The following is a 19,041-nucleotide window of genomic DNA, read 5'->3' as shown; positions in this document are numbered from 1 at the left end:
ATCTTTTTTATTTCAAGACATATTTAATCATATGTGAACTGATCCATGTGTTGACAGAAAACTGATTCAATTTTCTTTTATTCATTATTATAATGTATTAAGATCATTAATTTATTTAATCTTCATGTAACTTTTTATATAGCTTATAGTCCACACCTTCATATGACAGTAAAGGATCAAAGAATACATGGACCCAGGTGGATGGATGGACTAAATAAAAAGTGATAGCATACAACATTTTTGTCATTTAAATTTATGATAAAAATGTATAAATGCTAACATAATCCATAAGCTTCTTAGCTACAGTAGCAACAGTTTATCAGATTATGAATTAACAACCTCGTGCAGCAGTTTCATTTACTGTAGTTTGTAGATGTATGATGTCTCCAGACAGCTCACACCAGATTAAAATAAGTAAAATAAGTAATTTGTAATGTTACCGTGCAAGAATGCAAGAATCAAAAATATTCAAGCCATAAAATGTCCAACTTTTAGTATCTTCTAAGCAGTATTTCTGATAAAACTGTATTCAAAGCTTCAAGGATCTCCTAAAGCTGCAGATATTCTGTTTAGACAAAGGTGGTTTTATAGCCCAAAAAAGCCAAAAATCCATCGTTGAAAGCTGACCTATGGGTTGACTGAGGACATTTCTTTCGGCTATTGGGACGTGGTAAGAAAATCTGGAGAGAAAATTTAAATAAATATAACCTGTTCACTAAACTATAATCCAGAGTTGCTGTGTCTTCAGTGCTCTTCCCCCTCCTGGCAGTGGGAAGTGAAGTTTTCCGCGTGGAAAATAGAAACTGGGAATGTTGGCCCCGGACTGACGACATCTGTTTTGTTTAGTCAAAAAAAAAAAAAAGCATCGAGATTCTGTGTCCTGTGTCCAGACAACAGCTACTTCTAATAAAACTGGAAGCACAACTGCATGCGGCGTTATTTAAGGGTTAATTTGATCATCTCCATGTGTGCCATCATCCAGGTGAAGGTCTAATTCTGGTGACAAAACCAAGTCAGGATTCTACTCGGATTCAAAAAGTCCACATTCATGACAACAATACCCAGACAACATGTCTGGACACGCTTCTGATGGGAAGTATTTGTGGCCAAGAGCAGCTTGTCCGGACTCTGGTCAGCGGTGAACATAAATTAGGTACATCTGCTATATTTGTTCATCTGTGATATTTAAACTTTTATATTTTCCAGGAATGGCACAAGTCTGATTGTCATAGCATCTGGAACAGCTGGAAATCGCCTCAGAAAAATAATAATTAGAGTCGTTACTTCAGCTGATAAAACAATAACAGAAATTGCAACACCTCGTTAACAGATTGCAAATTTCCCCTCTGCTGCAAATCAGATATCCTCAACCGATCCTATGGGAATAATATACTTGTGCTTTATTGTGTCCCCAGGTGAGTCTGAACAGGATGCTGAATTCAATTTAGATTGCAAGTATGGGGTCTCTCTACAGTTTAAGATCAATTGTGTGAGAAAGTGATTTTCTTAGAGCAGTAATGATTGAATTATTTTGGTTTCAGCTTAAAAAATTTGAGGGTTTGCCGGTTTTTTGTGCAATGCATGATCACATACATTTATTGGTTTTTGGGTTTTGGACTCTACAAAAAAATACTAAAAATAACAGCTTTCGTTTTTTGGTTTAAATTAGTATGCAAAATTGAACACAGTAAATCAGGGTGATGGTTAATGGTCAAGAAAATAGGAGCAGATTTTAATTAGCTAGAGACAGCTGTCAGTGCTCATTCCCCTCACAACCAACACACCTGAATCTAGAGAGTTTACAAGGTTGCAGGTCCCACAGGCTGACACAGTTCTAACCTGCAGTTACATAATATAAACACATTTCTAGTGAAGTACTCTGTCCTGTAAAATTAGGACTTCACTTCATAACTTCTGGCTTAAGATAATAACAGACATTATCGGACAAATAACCCTCTACAATGCCCTCGCTAACCCTCACTGTCACCACTTCAAGGCCACAACACTCTGTTTCTCCCTGGAATTTGGGACAGTGAAAAAAAAAACATATTTTACATAAAATGCAGAGGCGTGTGAAGCTGAATTACGATCAACCCCTGGCTCTTTGTGTAGAGGTCACACAGAGGGAAACAGTGTAGGAAAAGCCCTGGGGGATCTCCAGCAAATAAACCAGCTGTCCCTCTCACAGGGGTTTGTTCAGCGAGACACTTTTCACACTCTGCTGCACAGACACTTCCCAGGACACACGGCAGACAAGATGCAAAACATCCTGGCCCCCATATCTGCAGATGTGTCATGATGTGAATTTTAGATAGGAGTTGTGGGGACTGGGATGAGTCTGTACATGAGAAGAAGTGAGTGATTATAATCTTCTTCAGCTGAAATATTCATTTTTGCTGAGTGTGGACTGGAAATGTTGACTCAACACCACCACACAAAGGATATAACAGACGTTTAAACCCTGTAAACCACGAGACTTTGATTTCAATTAAGCAGCGCTAATGGGCTGAGCGGATGAGGTATTTTTTCCTCCTTGCCCACGCTCACAAATCCTGTCGCATCACCCACCCTTCCCAACGTTTCGTCTCAATAATGGAAAAATTGTACACAATGAAAAGTTAACTGCACTTCTCAAGGTAATGTGATGAATCATCAAGCTGCAAAACCTCAGCAGACTCAGGGATACTAAACAACTTACTCAGATGCAGAGTTTTTGTGGGGTTTTTGGGAACTGGTCTACAACCTTGACTTAATCAGTGAGAAGGATTTTGGAGCGTGCCTTCTACTACGGTTATCAAAGCTGTTATCACCTCTGATCGTGCCAATGGCTGCTGTGTGTGTCTAACTGAGGAAGAAGTTGCACTATGCACCAGGAATGTACTTCTAATAAGCTATAATCGATGCCAGTACAAAATCTGGTATTTTAGTATTATGTGCCAGACAAAAATCTACGACAACAGTATCAGCAAATGATGTATGTGACTATAAATGTTTTTATTTTGAAGTGAATAATTCTAATTCAATTTAAAGAGAATTTAACTTCAAAAGTACGAGCAAACAAATTTAAAAAGTCAAGAAAAATGACTTTTGCTGCATGCAATTCAAGGAAAGTTATGTCACTGAAATCTATAAAAAGGTTTTCTTACCTGTACAAGAGCAATCTACTTTTTTCTTTGAGTGGTCCTTTGAGTCTTCACACCTTTAGTGAAGCCATGAAAACAATACAGTGCCCTGTTGTGTCACTGCTCTGTCTCGCCGTTCTCCAGCAAGGTGGCAGCTCTGTCAGTCGTCTTTCAGCCAGCTGCTTATCCTCCCCTCAGCTCTCACAGCTCGAACTGGGCTTCTGCTCCTTCACTGACAGAGAGGGAGAGCGAGAGAGTGGGAGTGAATGTCTTTTAAAGTGTGAGTGTTTAGGTCTGACCCCCATTGCTTTTTAACTCCATCCCTTAAATAGCCGTCATTCTCCCTCCCTCCACAGTCCCTTCTTCCCTCCCTCTACTGCAACTAATGGATGCGGCGCTCGGCTGCTGCCTTTAAATAAGATGCCAGTGTGAGTGGGAGCCATGAAAGAGCACGCGGTGCTTGTGGTCGAGCCGGAAAATTAGAGGGGAAAGATGGGGAATGAGAGGAAAGTGAATTCAGACTGTAGACAGCAGACAGCAGACAGACGTTTCCCTTCAACCGTATTAACTTTAAGATAATGATTTATGATTCTAGTCTGCATAAATAAGGCTGGAAAAATAATCCTGAACTGTGCTCATTTTCTCAGATTTCATGTCATTTATCAGGAAATCCCCCCTCAATCTTCTAAAGTCCTTATTTTCATATTTCACACTAATCCCTCAGCTCATAAAGAATCACAGTGTGAATCCTCCTCCAGCTATGTCATAGTGATGGATGGATCATTTCATATTTTAAGCAATCTTAACTGAACTGAAGGAAGAAATGCATTTCAGATTCTCCAATTGACTAGTAAGTAAATATCCAACTGGTAAAACGTTAATACAAATATAAAGTAAAAGAGGAAATGTAACAGAGAGGAAATGTTTCCCTGCTCAAACAGTTGTTTTCTTGCAAACACTGTTACATTTGTATACATTTAACAGATGTGAAGAGCAGGAAACAGATTAAAATAAAAAGCAAGCTGCTGTGAGGGAATATGTGATAAGTTGAACCTGAATGTAAAACTGTGAGACTACTTGAAGCTCAGCTGGTGACACAGGCAAAATGCCACCATACGGACTCAAGACTCCACACGGTTTAATCTTAATGATTAAATGAGGATAAGGCAAGCATCAGCTTAAATCTTTAAAGTGAGCCTGTGTGGGATAAAACGAAGCAGTACATGTTGTTGTTTTTGTTTGTTTGTTGTGAATACGGAAATATAAAAACTGAATGGGTTGATTCAAGACATGCATTTCTATTGGAGGCAAGTTACAATGTTCATAATGTGAGGTCCTGTCTGAGCAACTCAGTTCATGGATTCCAACAACAACATTAAAACTCTGTACCAGCTACTTCAGCAACGGTGCATTTAAACTTGGCAATGTCACACAACTTGAAGACTGTCTGAGGTTTCCTTTGAACACTGTGCACAGAAACAATGATAGAAGCATGACTTAAAAAACACAGAGAAGGCTGATGGGATTCTTGAGTTCTTCTGATGGGGACAAACATGCTTGTTCTAAATGTCTTTACAATCCTTCCAATTGTTTTTAAGACATTTAACTCAAACCCATACGTTTTGTTTGTTAGTTTTTTTTGTTAGCGGGCTTATGCAAAACTTGATTTCCACCAAACCCTGTAGCCTGGAAAATGTTGGCCCAGATGCAGATTAAGGGAAGATCCACATCCACACACATTCTTTACATTTTTGCATTTCTTATGCATTTCTACTAGTGGAGAGTCATTTATCATTGCAGTTAAAATGTAATAGTATTGAATGTATCACATGTCCAAACTTTATTGAGCCCTTAAAAATACACATGCCAAGTATCAAAGTGATAAGATGAACAGTTTCTGGAATTATTAAAAAGATTATCTTTCATTTAGTATACATTGACTTATTTTAGGCCTGATGGCAACATAACAACTTGTTAAACCCTGTACTGCATCAGGTATAGAGAATAAAAACTCATTCTTCGTACGTCATCCATCTCCAGAAAAAACTTCACTCATTCATCTTGAAAGATTTCCCTCACATACTGAAGGCCATTCTGGTTGTTGAGTAATTTCAGTTTGGACTGAAGCGGTGGACCAACAGACAGACGTTGCCATCGAGCCATGCTTGTAGCGAGACTAATAAAGGCCTGCACTCTGAAAATAAAATGTTACATAAACAGAGGAAGGAGGTGAAAAAAGGACAGTGAATGATATATAATTCGATGGTCAAACTACAAGCTGATTTGTGTCAACTGCTGTTGTTGTTATAATCTCAGTTGTTCGCAATAATGGAAATTAAGGCGATAGTTGATGGATTCTTTGATTATCATCACTTTATTTACTATGGATAAATTAATAATTTGGTCTATGCTATCAGAAAAAAATGGGATATTGTAAATAACAGTTTTTCAAGGTGACTCAGGGGAAAAACAAGAGAAGAATCAAAGAATCAAAATAATGGAACGAAACAATAAATCTAATCTAGCGTTTAGAACTAAGTGGATTTGTCACTTTTCATTGCTGGGTGGCAAACAAAGCCACAGAAATACAAAGACACCAAGTGTCTGTGCTGGTAATCCAAAACAGGAAGCATGTGCATTTCTAAAAAAGAGTTCAACAATGTGTTAACGGTCTTCTTAAGGCAGGATGATAAAATCATAAAATCTGCCAACCTTCATCAAATCAAGTCTTCTGCTGAGCTTCAGGAGACCCCAGGGATCTGGTCTGAGGGAGGGTCTCTGAAGAATGAGAAAATGTGTGTGGAGCGAAGTAAATAGGTCACACCATGGCCCCTTTCAATTTAAAGCTCCACATGTGTTTCACACGCACTGCACACTGCAATACAGCCCATGTGGTTCAGACACAAACCACTGAACATTCGCAGGATATTGCTACTGACACTTTAAACAAATGTCAGTTTATTACAATAGGAAAATAAAGAGAAAGATGAAATAAGACACGTGAGTAATGATGTTTGCTTCCTAACAAGGATTACACACGTCTGTGTGAAGCAATTTAGCAGAAGATCATGGGGGGGCAGTATCACAAACTAATGTAATTTGGGGTTTTAGATCACCACAGCAATGATGGAGTTTTAAAGCAAAACTCTGAGCTTGTTCACCTGATCTACTGTTGAGCAGTAGATTTTTTCTGTTGTTAAATGCTGTCTCAACTTTCTGCAATTGGTCTGAAAGTCTGAACTAAAGAGTGTTCTCACACAGCAAACACTCCAAATAATGGTTCAGTTTGATCCAGACTGAAACCACCTTGGTCGGACTAAATCTTGGTCCGTTGGTCTGGACCGTGGTCCGAGGCACCTTTCATACCTGTTATTTTGGTTTGAACTAATCTGGGAACTGAGAAGGTCCAGACCAAAGAAAGTAGGTGTGAAAGCACCCTTAGTCTAGACCAAAGTGGTGGACAGACCCTCAAACAGTCCAAACACTACCCCGAAAACAATGCTGCTAGAAACTCAAGCCAACTCTAATGGTCAAACACACTCACGAGTAAATCTGCTGAGCAGATGTCTCTGTGAGGAGACTCAGACAAGACCAAAACCAATGACTGTTAAAGCAACACAGGTGTTCTTGTGTTGGAGATTAAAGTAGGCGTTACTGACACTTATATTCCACAACTTTAAAAGGATCCAATTCCTTATTCTGAACTTTGATTCAACATATGGCCATAAAATATGAGTCTAAAACAGGGGCTAGAAGAAGAACTCAGCTATAGCTTCAACATAGCAGAGATTAATGTGAAGTTAGGATTTAAGAGAAAATTTAAGTATAGGATTTAAGAACATCCTAAATACACAGCAACAAAGAAAATACAATTGTGATCAATAGTTCTTTTAATTTTAAGATAAAGTTCACTGGTTCAAATGTAGATATGAATGTTTTTAAGGGTCATGTGACAGTTAGTTTGCTATTCAGTCTTGGGCAGAGTTTGGACAGTGGAGTTTAATTTTCAATAAATCAAATATATCAAATAATAACTTGATAATCTTTGAGGTAACTTAAAATGTTCGCAAGAATACCGAAAGAAGATGTATGTGTTTATAAATGAGGGATGTCTCGTAATCCCAAGTATGTATGGGCTAAATGCATTAGCATGACGTAGAAATAAAATATGGATGTTTCAAAACACTGGATTTTTACATAGAACATGTCAAAAACTAAATTAAAATGATTGAAATAAGACGGGCAGAGATAAATCTGACCACCCTGCCAAAGAAGACTTCTGTTACTGATGTTGATGAAACTTACATAGTGTTTATTTATGTAGGGTGTACATTTTGGATGTACGATTCAACCTTCAAGTGGCTGTAATTTAGGAGGTATACTGAATGTTCTGTTTGATCTTTTCTAGTTAAAGACTACAAAACTGAGGAGGAAACAACAGGGAGCAGTATGACTAAAAACAAAGTTGCTGTGTAAATGTTTTGTGCCGTTATTTCTGGACTTTTTTTTGATGCAGGAGCTTTATTCTGAAATGCATCAATAGAAATGCATATCTTAATACAGTGTTGATAAAAAAAATTTAAACCCAACTTGAAAGTTCTTGGTGGCCTGCCTCACTCGTCTCCATGCACAGTTTAGATTTATATTTACAGCTGTGCTATTCCTTAATGACAGATTCCATTGCACTGAAAAGGGATGTTCAGTGACTTAGAAATTTCCTTATAAACATCGCTGCACTTGTGCCTTTCAATCAACATTTCTTGGAGTTGCTCTGAGTTTTTTGTTCTATTTTGCCATGATACTGACTCATCAAAAGTTGTACCTTCAATGCACAGCCTTGGTCTCAATGAGTCCTTTACAGAGTCAAGTTAAGCCAAGTTTGCCTTTCACATAAAGAACTCAAGAGATTTCAACATTCAGGTGAGGAGTAGCATCTGAGCAGAGCATGCAGGAAGCAGGAAATGACGTCCATATTCCAGCTTTTTTGTTTGCAGCACGTCAACACTGGCATTTGCCCTTTTCACTTAAAGCTTTTGACTCTCGTTGTCAACATCATCACATACATGTCACCTGTTTTTCATCCTTATCGGATATTTGTATTATCTTTGTTTTGCATCCATCCTGTGTTAGAAATGCCATCGATATGTGTGCTTGCTCGTATTTAACTAGGGTGCCAAGTCCCAGAGCAAATGTCCCTGTCAGCTGAAAATGAGAAGCAGCTAACTGAAACATTACATTGATCTTTGCAAATAAGAACTCAAGTAAGTAACTCAAAAAATCTGTACACTTTGCCAACCTCAATGTCTGGGCTCAAAAGCATGCAAACAAATCTGCATATAAACACTAATACTGAATGGGACAAAATACAAGGATATAAAGAAAGAATTAGATTTAGAATAATACCAATTTACAATTTTTTGGAGGAGCTATCCTTAATTGTGGTTAAATTCAAGACAAGACTAATTCCAGGACAAACAAACAAAAAAACAACCAAAAACCACAAAAATAATTAGGTCATAGTCCAAGATAACATTGCGCCAAATGTGTTTCTCTAGACTTTAGGATTTTGCGTTTTTTCCAGTGGGCTCACTAGATTTATTATCAACACACTGTCAGTAACTCATAAACACAAAGAAGCTACTTCTCAGATGACCTCATTACTTTTAATGACCCACTACAACTTTTACAATAACATGACAAACTACATCTGCCAGCGCTTGGTTTCAAGATCCCAGCTGGTCAAATAATGAGAGCAAGCTACAAGTGCACGACATCTCTACATACATCAAATGACAAAATATTGGCAGTGTGAGGTGAGCAATTTTAGAGCTGTGTTTCATGAAACCTCAAAATATTGTTAAACATCATACCGCATTAAAAAGCTCAACACTTGTGAGATGAGTGACATAGACCAAAACCCCAAAGACAGAGAGCTCTGCATCCTCAAATGTAGTAATACATCCTCATCGGTCTAAACCTGCGTCAGCTACAGGCCAGCAGACACTGAGCAGACCAGAGCTGTCACAGCTCACACAAACATGAACTAATATGGCTCTGAAGGCATCACAAATCTCTCTCAGGTCACTCCTGAGGCTTGCAGGGACATCTGCTGCCAAGAGCTTCTGACTGCAGTCACTACTGAGGGCGCCTTCAACCACAACCGCAGACTGCAATCTGTGCACGGAGTTCCCACTTGCTTTGTTGTCTCAAAGGGGTTGCTCTAATAAGCTTGTGCTGGTTGCAGATTAGAGGATTCGCATGTCCAGGCATTAGTTTAAGGATTAGAGGGACACTGGTAAGCGACTTGGACTGAATGTGACCCTCTGTCAACAGCTGTTTTTGCTGTGTTGAGTTAGAGGTTAATCAACAACAAAGCCTGGTATCCTTAATAGGATCAGTGATGAGTCAATCATTACTGTAGGTAATAGTGTTGTTATTAGAAGAATTACATTGCTTTTATCTTATATACAGCACGTAAACAGATTTAATGTGTTTGGAGTTTGGCTCAGTTTAGTGGGTTTGACTTGACTGCACCTTGACTGTGACTTAACTGTACCTTGACTGTGACTTAACTGTACCTTGACTCTTCACACCTTTTTAAAGTTACCTGAAATGATTTTGTTTAAGTATCACTATCACTGGAATGAGAGTAGGAGTCTACAGCCATGCTAGCAACTCTGTAAGGCTGTATTTTGGTAAAAAGTAACAATGTTTAGGCGCTTTCACACCTACCATGTTTGGTCCAGACTTTCAGACGTTTCAGTCCAAATCAAAACAACAATTGTGAAAGGTGCTTTGGACCAAGGTCTAGGCAGAAGGACCAACATTTTTACTCTGACCATGGGTTGGTTTGTTTGCAGTTTAAAAACAGCATTAAACAATACAAGAAGACAAAAATGTTTAGATGATATAATGATTGAATAACAAACTCATGTAGAGTACTTCGCCTGAAGTTGGTGACGCTGGTAGTGATAGCATAATGAAATTACAGTGGCAACAAAATTCTTCTAATTAACCAATTCCTTCATTTTCGACTTTCAAAAGGACAGACTATCCCCCAAACTACAACATTTGATGTACGTCTGTCTACAAATGAATCAATGTCATGTATAGGTAAACGCATTCCATGGTGCCGACAGCAGGAAATATGGATGTCAAACAAACATTTTTACTGCACTCCCCAAGTTACAATGTAAAACAAAAACTCACTGTATTAAATGTAGATATCATAGCAAAGACATTAACCTTGGTTTGGACCTTGGTCCAGACTTCAAGGTGTGAATATGTCCTTATACTACCACTCAAGTTTAACAGGTATAATGTTTATCACCTACCATTTGTCAATTAGCACTAAACACAAAGTGCAGCTAAGACTGATGAAAAAGTCATTAATTTGATGATGAAGAAAAGTCTATAAAAACTTAAAACCTTTGCTTATTGATGTTGGATAAAAACTTCATTATATGTCCTCGGACAGCCAAAATGTCTCTATAAAATCTTTTATCAATCCATCTCACAGATGAAGGTTTTTACTGTACAAATGGAAACTTTGAGTTGCTTTAATGTTGGCAAAAGTTCTGAGGATCACTTAAGTTGGTAGGCTTCATTCTCTGGAGATTATGATGCTCCAACACTTGGTGGAACGACCGTCATCCCGAGAGCCCCCAAAAAAATGTAATGGGCGAAATTATTCCGAAAACTCAATAGTCATTATTTGAAGACCTTGGTATTCTTAAAATAGTGCCCCATCATTAAAACTAAAGTAATCTTAGCCTAGTGTTCCAGTCAACACATTATAATTTCCAAAATAATCTTACTACTTCATTTTCTCCTTTTGATCATTTCATTTGTTGAGTTAATGGTCTTGTTGAGAAGGAGAGAGAAATTACGATCATCAATTATAACAGACAAAGGAATAAAAAGCAGCCATTGACTGCGTTATGAGGGTCTTTTGTCACTGTTGCCATTTCAGTGAACTCAGTGTTGTAAAGGTGTTCGGAGCCTATTAACCACAGTTTCATGAAAGCACAGCAGATGATTCAGTGCGTAGATATCATCCGTCTCAGCTAGAATTTTATAATAAACCCATTACTGCTGCATTGGCTGTGATTGCTTGATTATAAATAACCTTATAATTTTCTTTACTAGAAATTGTCACAAAGTGCAAAGTTTTCATGACTTGTCTTTGATGTATTTTTTCTGACAAGCACAACTATTCCAAATAGTATGCAGTGCTATTATCACAGTAGCACTGAAGCTTTCCAATTCAAGGACACAGAGAAAACAGTATTTTCCCCCAAACAAATCTTCTTAAGCATTAAGAGCATGCATTACACACTGCCGCAAAATAAATCAGCAAAGTCCCAAAAATCTCCCAAAGTAAAGCTGCAAATGTGTCAACTAAGATATCATGCTTAACAATTATGCCAAGGCCCCAGTTAGTGTTGACTGTGTTGGACAGTAACTGTCTCTCGGGTATCGATGACATTCACGCCAGCTTCAGTCCTGGTAAATCTCTGTTCTGCTTAGCATATTTCTATGAACAATGGAGCTTTGAACTTTTAAAAAACAGCTTGAGGGTCATTTTAATATTCATCAATGTAGTTTCTCCTTACCTTTTTGACATGTGACCTAAGCAATGTTGGCAGCTTAATGTTGTGGTTTTAAAACATGTCATTTTGTGCTGAGCTTATCCTTCAGAAGTCATGGCATCCAGCTGAATACAGTCTCAGATAAGTTATAACCGGTGCTCTCTGCAGAGCTGTGTTGTGTTTGCAGCAGGGTCTCGTTTTCCAGGCCTGCCTCATTCCATCCAGCTGACATTTCTCCCACTGTGGGAGATGGCTGGCCTTCACAGAGGCTACTCAGTCTGGCCTTAGTTAGCAGTTACTGAGTTTTTTAATGCATGCAGATGCAGGAACTTTGCTGCCTCCACACTTGGATGACAACACATGGAAAATGTGTGGGAGCACGAAATGATCGTTCTCATTCCCGTGACGTCTTTCATTGTGAGGTCCTAGTTTTGCATACATAAGAATAGTCAATTAAATCTCTGTGGTAAATCTGTAAACAAATGTTTAATGATAACACATTTCTTATCTAAGGCCAATTTCTAAAACTTAATTGATGTTATGGCTCCAAAACTTGTGGCAAAAATGTGCTCGCACAGACAAAATCAAACACATATTTTGTTAAAATGCTTTGTTTGAACAGTAAATACATGGCATGGTGGAGTGAAATAAGGCAGCACTAACACGTGACAACTGCACCACTGGTCTGGGATCAGAGAGGGCTAAATCATTTTCTCCAGTCTGTTGCTGACAGTCTGTTTGGCTAGGTTTAAAAAGAAAAAGCACCCCAAGGTTCTGCAGTTGCATCTGGGGACTTAAAAATGTACATTTGTTTTTTTTTCTTTAGTTTTTATGTGCAGATGAACCAGGCAGTTATCAATACCTTTCAACACTGGCTCTGCAGCACGGAGAGCATAAAACATATCAAATATAGCCCGCTAAAATAAATACATAGAGAGACAGTATATGTTTCATACTAGCTCCCAGGCCACATTAAGAGTTCTATAAAAGCAGGTTGGGGATGCATAAATTAGATATTCTGTCAGATACGGAAAATGAAATTTGGTTCCTCTGTGTAATTAACAACGTAAACAAAACCTGTACACAAAACGTGGCAAATATTGACATGGAGATGACATTTTGCAGTTGTTGTTCATCTGGAGGAAAGAGATATCCTTAATACAACATATGGACCACCATCACCACATCACACATTCATCCACTGGCACAGGAGTCAGTCCTAGATTCTTTCCATTGCTAAACCAAGGGAAGTGGTGAGGACTGAACTAAACATTAGAGATGCTTTCTTGACAGTAGAAAATAATCTACCAGAAATGACGGTTTCCTTGTATTTTATGGGCCATTTTTGTCTCTTGCTTGACAATGTTGAGTTGTAGCAAAAGACAAGTGCATTTCAACTTTTTTGCTGAATAACCCGGTCTCGTTTTGGTGGAGCCCTCTGCATAGGCTCCACAACATCATCAGGCTGGCTCCATCCATGTTTTGTTAGGGTTAGGGTTCATTTCCTCGTTCGCACAGTCAATATCAAAGCACATATGGGAGAGCACTATTTTGCTGAAGTTTGCATTGGGAGATGTTTAGAATCCCTATTGGACATGAGTTTATTGTCCAAAACCTTTGCTAACATTGCTTGTTCTGATCAAGAGATAGCAATCTTCTACATTCAAATATTTCACTACATCATCAACTCAGAAATAAATCTACACATTGTCTTTAAAACACTGCCTGCAGGACATTGAGACAACTGTCTGGCTGTCTATCAGTTCCCAGCTCTGAAACATTTGCACTACATTAATCTCTCACTGTACATAAAAATAAATCTGTGTGAAGCTTTAGACACATGACATTGATCTATAAATAATAATTTCTAATGATGTGATTGACCACACTCATGAAACAGTCCTATCACAGTTATATCATAATGTATCTTGTTACATTGCTGAGTGAGGTTGATTGTGGTGTGCCTTTACGATACCATTAGTAAAAAGAAAGTTTTTTACATTTAAAAACTGGACTAGGGTTTTTAGAAGAGAGGTATTCATGGGCTGCAAAAAGTCTTAAAATGTAACGACAATTTCTGAACTGCAGTTGTAAGTAGGATTATTAAATGTTGACAGCATATTCGTAAATCTAAGGTTCAAATTTACAGACACCTTTTCCACTGTAAATTCCCCAAGGTTACAATCTTCCAGCAGCACTTAGTGTACCCATCAGTGTACAGCATAATATATAAATATTAAAAAATGTAATCTAGCAAAAAGTGGGATTGCAGAACTTGATCATTCATCGAGGAAATAAAACTCTAAATACTGTGGAATGCACTGGATAAAATGTGATAGTGATAATGACTAATTGACTCTTTTCTCCAACTTCCAACAGTCTTTCAGTGCTGCTGCTGTTTTTTGATCGATAAATGTGTCTTACCACACATATAAAATATAAACTCTGAACTCTCTATACCTGTTGCCACAGTGTCAGATCACCATTGATGATGGCTGTTTTTCATATGCTTAACTCGGAGTGAGCGTACGCAGAGATGAGAGCTTCATCTCTTCTCATTCACATTGGAACCGTTACACCATTACAACAAGACAACAGAAGCTGCAGTCTGAAGAAGTCAAAGCTGCCACAGGAGGAGACTATAGCATGGTCAATGCTTGACAACTTGATAATAATTGTATAAAACATTGTAGGAAACATTAACACATGAACACACAAACATGAGGTGCAACCAAATATTTACCAGATGAGGTCATGCCATTTACAAGAGAAAAAGAAAACGCACTGTCAATCAACAGATGGTATTTCCTGGAACAACTCATACAACTGTCTAGAGAGATATACACTGGTTCCATGTGTTATTTTTTCACCTCAGTACTGCTCAGTCACCATTGTAGAAAAAATATAATATGGCTAAAATGGATTAATAAAAAGCATAATCCAAAGACAGTCTGTTTAGAATTCATTCACCATATTTTTACCCATGTGAATAATCCTAAATCAGGAAGCAGGACAAAAGACAACTTGTATTTTTGTTATTGTTTTTACCATTTTTGCAGAAAATATCTTTCTCTTGTATTATGTTAATATAAAACTGAGACAGATCTGTCATTTCCAGCAGACTGTCATCACTGTTAGAGATAAGTATGAGCTAAGATGAAGATGAGTTTAAAATGGAGCAGCTGCTTTGTGATCTAAACACAACAGATACTGCACACAGCCAGGAAAATGAGCAGTGATGTCATGCTTTTCAGGCTATTGGAAAATCTGGTCAAACTACTGGATAAACATGTCGATGTTAAGTTAAACATTACTGTGCCAAGTGTCCATTAATAGGATTAATTACTATGGAAAGTAATCAAAACTTAAAAAGAAGCTAATATGAGAGCACTGTCATTTAAAAATGTAAGAACAAGAACAAGTTTTCCTTTCTTCAAGTATGTTAATTGATACAATTTTGATTTGTCATCAAACTACTTAGAGGTGACTGCAGTCATCTCCCTTTCAAGACTTTAGCCCCCATCACATAAAAGATAGATGACAAAAATGTTTACCAGGAATATACATGTATAAATAAAGTCAATCTAAGTATTGTGCACTGTTTATTGTAGCACTGTGTGCACTGTCCCTCTCTTTCTCTCACATAAACAGCAGTAGGACTGACCTTCTGCAACCGTAGAACAAATCACATCCACAACTTGGTGCAAGTGAACATTCAATGGACTGGGAAGCAACAATCCACCCAGTCTTTCTGCAGAACGTGAGTGACGTGCTTCCAAATATGAAGTCAGATAGTGGTGAGGGCCAGTAGAGAAGATCAGTACCACAAACGTTTGTGAGGAAGAAAGTAGTTGAAGAGATCACCTTCAGATAAACTTCACTGAAACTGAACTTTCAGCACGAGATGAAAGAAATCCTAATCCTCCACAAAACTCTCAGAGTCATGAGATGTGGCGTTTAACCACAACCAAGACATCCAACATGCGCAGTGTTTTGTCTGGTACATCTATTGGCATACTCTTCTCCGGTCTGCTTCACTCATGTTTCACCCAATCAAACCAAAACTCTACAAATGGTGCACCAGCTGTTCTTTCCATGTACATCAGGTCAATGAGGGATATTTCTGATGGTTTACGTGGGGAAGAGCTACTCATTACCCCCGCCTCCATCAAAACCCCAAACCAGACCAACCAGACGATCTGCTGTGACCATGACAACTGAACCGCTGCCCTAAGATGTGGGCGACTGTGGGAGGTACAACATTTCTGTAAATGTTACTCATAGAATACATGGCCAACACACTTACCACACCACGCAATTCATTTCACAGTCAATTTAAACTTCAGGCAGACTTTAATGGTAAACCTATTGCATTTAAAAGACAGAAACATGGGAATATCATTAGTTTTGAATAAATTTGGCCATAAACCAAAGTCAAAAATATTTTGACCCTCTGATGGTTCTATATGAAATTTTTAAGAATCGACAAAGTGATTCCATTCATCCTGATGGGCACATGAATGTCTGTAGCAAAATTCATATGCCATGCAATAGTTCTTGTGACATTTCCCCTAGAACGACACGGTGGCATTGGAGTAATTGAGTCAGGGGAGAACCAAGGAAATTATGATTCATCCTCGGTTGAATATGAATGTCTGGACACAACATCATGGTAATCCATTTCGTAATTGTTGAGTCTGGAACAAAGTGATGGTCCAGGTTCTACCAAGAGCCATGCTGCTCGTCAGTCAATACTTTGTTAGAGACCTAAAATCAACTTAGTTATGCAAAACACTTCCATCATTAGAGCTGCATTGAATACCTGATAAGTCATTCATTCAATAGAAAGAAAAAAATGACCAATTATTCTAAATCGTAAATAATTTATATTTCAGTTACACAAATGAATGATTTCAGGCTCTCAAAGATTTTCTCTGTTTTCTAACATTGTACATTTAATATCTATCTTTGTTTTGAAGTGTTGGTCAGAAAAATGAAGATGTGACCTTGGACTTTAGTCGAAATGTTCAATCCAACTTTTCTGACATTTTATTGGACCCAACTGCTAATCGAGCAAATTGTCAGAACATTAGTCAATGATGAAAATAATATTTAATAATACTACCATTACACTTTCAAAAACCTACGTTTAACAAGTTATTTTCTACAAAAGCAATCACACTCACTGTCCTACAGTAAGACATACATATATAGGTAGAATAGTGTATTGTATTGCACGAGTGATTCATGCAACTGTACAACTGTGATGCCGGTCCCCTGAGGATACAGAGATTTTACCTCAACAGTTTGACCTCTGACACACTTTAAGGGTTGCATTTGGCATCCGTTTTTTGTTTGCCCAAACTCCCATTTGTCTCCAGGAGAATGTGACTCCGGTCTCTAAAACCATGGTGAGGAAAACACAAACATCACAAACAGACTGATAGGGGGAAAGCTCAGTGATGCAGGGAGCTTGAACGCTGGATGTCGTCGGTCTAAAACAGATGTGCTGAAAAATCAGCCAGCTGCTGTTTTCAGCAACCCTTAAACAAAACCCAAAGTGGCATTACAGCTGTGAGCTACTTTGTCCATGTTGTTTACAAGACATCAAGCGCTGTAAAACATTCTCTTCCTCTTTCCTTAATCCTACTTATATTTTTAAATCATTATATTTGATGTTGAAAACCAGAATTTGGTCATGACATGTTTTAAAAATGTAAATGGTATGTGAAAGATAAATATTGCTTCTACAGGGCTAATATATATAAAATCCACAAGAATAAAAGAAAGTAGCACTCTAAAATGCTATCGCTATGCATTTACAGTATCACTGTATCACAGTAGATCCAGAAAAGAGCAACCAACCAAAGACCAACTGGGGTGTGCAATCAATACTTCATTAAAATACCACAAAAATACAGTTGAAAGGTTAAAAGACAGGGACATACATACATCTACTAGTTTGTAAATACACCAAGTACTTTTTTCAGCTCTATTTCAATGAGCCTGCTGTCTAAGACCAAGCATAATGTCAAATAACAAGAAGTTTGTCTATTTAACTGAAACACCAGAGTAAGACAAATCAGACATCATTTAGCACTTACGGTATTACACTTCAGCTCAGATCCAACTGAAGCAGATGATAGTCCTGTAGTAGAAGCTTCCATCAGCGAGTCGGAAAAACTGAGAGTCTGAGAGCTTCAACCACGATCTAGTATCACAGCAGGAGAGGTTTTATCCACCGCGGTGTGATTTTTTTTAAAGAAAAAAATATACAAGTAAACGATACATTTTTGTTGAGCGGAACAAATTGGTAATGTTTGTTGGTGTTCTCAGTGTCGAACAGTGGTTGATATGTGCACGGGTCATCTGCCTCCCTGCAGGAAGTCTGCAAAATAAAGGAGCCAAAATCAATACTGGTAATAAGCCATCAACTGAACAAAAGAGGTCATTGCCTCCAGACTGAGACAGATTAGAGCTGGCGTGCTTGTCTGGGTACAGTGGTCTGAACACTCCACAACACTGCCAAAGGAAGTTTTACTACCAATCATCTCCTTTTATTAGATGTCCTGTATAATCTATTGTCTCTATGACTTTACTGGGACACATAAAGATGGCCATTTTCTTGTTTTCAAATAAACACATGATAACCTAAGTCCCATCATACTTCAGAGCTACTCTTAATTCCCTTAAAAATAGTAGGTATTTTATTTCCTCTACTGGAACATGTGAAATAGATTTGAGTGAATCTGCGTTTGCCAATACAATATAGCCTGTTTAAGCCATTTTTACAAAATCTTGCATGTAAGCACATTTAGGACTCAAGGTTTCTAAATAAAAGGAGAAATCTTCTCATGATAACAAGATTCTTCTAAAAAATTGCTGTAATGGTGTATCACTCCTGCAAAATTGGGTTAGGGTTTTCTTTTTCGTGAAAACCATCTCATTTGAATAATATTTTCTTGTGTGAGCCACCGGTTGTTATGGTTAAAGCGATACACAGAATATGAAACATAAGTTGAAAATATTTTGTGGAAACATTTTAAATGCATCTATGTCTTTTAGTTTGTCCTTGGTCTGGCAAGTGCCACATATAATGCTCCATTCAGTAAGTCAATCTTCTTCACTCGAACCTAATGTAGCTTTAATTCTGATTAAACGTCTACAACTCCTGGCTTAAGAGGCATTATGTATGTATGTTTATTTTCCTATTTTTTATAGAAGATATAGAAGAAAAAGGAAATCACACTCTCACAAGAAGAAGAAAAAGGCATTATAAGGTCCTGTGTTAAATCCGTCGAAACATTTTTTGGATTCAGGTTGTTTAG

At 37.8% G+C, this 19,041-nt stretch overlaps 1 protein-coding gene across 7 annotated transcripts in view; it reads right to left on the bottom strand.

Moving 5' to 3' along the window:
* tnca (tenascin Ca) overlaps positions 1-18,025 on the bottom strand; it is a 47,112-nt gene extending 29,087 nt beyond the window's left edge. For 2 of the 7 annotated variants that reach the window (XM_035183810.2, XM_035183809.2), the window contains exon 1: positions 3,147-3,490. The gene's annotated coding sequence lies outside the window, so the exon portion shown is untranslated. Of the gene's footprint in view, positions 1-3,146; positions 3,498-17,817 lie in introns of those variants that run through there. The other 5 variants (XM_035183807.2, XM_035183813.2, XM_035183808.2 and 2 more) reach the window with 5 other exon arrangements.
* Positions 18,026-19,041: the final 1,016 nt, after the last annotated feature.

The sequence above is a fragment of the Hippoglossus stenolepis genome, chromosome 18 (genome assembly GCF_022539355.2).
Source record: "Hippoglossus stenolepis isolate QCI-W04-F060 chromosome 18, HSTE1.2, whole genome shotgun sequence".
Taxonomy (NCBI): Eukaryota; Metazoa; Chordata; class Actinopteri; order Pleuronectiformes; family Pleuronectidae; genus Hippoglossus; species Hippoglossus stenolepis.
The sequence above is the reverse complement of the archived record's forward strand: the minus strand, read 5'-3'. Positions and strand labels throughout refer to the sequence as shown.